The sequence below is a fragment of the Myotis davidii genome, unplaced genomic scaffold (assembly GCF_000327345.1).
Source record: "Myotis davidii unplaced genomic scaffold, ASM32734v1 scaffold9, whole genome shotgun sequence".
In the NCBI taxonomy this organism is placed as follows: domain Eukaryota; kingdom Metazoa; phylum Chordata; class Mammalia; order Chiroptera; family Vespertilionidae; genus Myotis; species Myotis davidii.
Genome location: NW_006299435.1, coordinates 1,673,969 through 1,675,137, shown reverse-complemented (window position 1 = coordinate 1,675,137; position 1,169 = coordinate 1,673,969).

Genomic DNA, 1,169 nt, shown 5'->3' with positions numbered 1-1,169 from the left:
GAGAGCAGGCCTAAGCCAGCAGGTGGTCATCTCCTGAGTGGTCCCAGACTGCGAGAGGGCACAGGCCGGGCTGAGGGACCCCCCTCCCCCCCGAGTGCACAAATTTTTGTGCACTGGGCCTCTAGTAAACTAATAAAGCCTCATTGGCTGACAGTTCAGCTTTATAATTTTTTTAAAACCTTAAACACACAGAAGAGAGAAAAACAAAGAAAAAAACAAACATATTTGCTTTCATTTCACCCATCAATCCAAATCCAACTATTCTCAGGAATTACCAGACAAATTATAAAATGGACACTAAAAGATAATGATTACATCTTTGTTCATAATATAAAAAAATTGGGAGGAGCACATAAATACAAAAATGTTTTCAAAAGTGGATAAATTAGTTTGGGTACATCCATGTAATGGACTGCTTGCTTACATTAGCAACAGTTGACCCTTGAGCAACTTAAGGCTTAGGGCACTAACCCCCCCACTCCTACATAGCTGGACTCCCCAAAAGCTTAACTACAATCATACCTTAGTATCCACAGGGGATGGGTTCCAGGACCCACCAGTGGATACCAAAATCCATGGTTGTTCAAGACTCCATATAAAACTAGAGGCCTAGTACATGGCTTTGTGGGGTCCCTCGGGCTGGCCTGTGCCCTACTGCAATCCAGGACCCCTTGGGGGATGTTGAACTGCCGGTTTCAGCCTGATCCCCACAGGCCAGGCCAAGGGACCACATGCACCGGGCCTCTAGAATGCATATAAGATCTTTGGTTGATCTCTTCCTGCCCTCCTCTCTCCCCACTTCCCTCTGAGATTCATCAATCTGTTCCATGTTTCCATGCCTGTGCATTGAGTGTCTGCCCTCTGGTGGTCGGTGTGCATCATAGCTACCAGTCAAAGGGACGCTTAGGCTTTTATATATATAGACTAGAGGCCAGGCACATGAAATTCGTGTACGGGGAGCAGGGGGTGTCCTTCAGCCCGGCCTGCACCCTCTCCAATCTGGGACCCCTTGGGGGATGGCCAACTGCCAGTTTAGGCCCGACTCCAAACCAGCAGTTGGACATCCCTCTCATAATCCGGGACCACTGGCTCCTAACCACTCACCTGCCTGCCTGCCTGATCACCCCTAACCACTCTGCCTGCTGGCCTGATCGCCCCCAACTTCCACC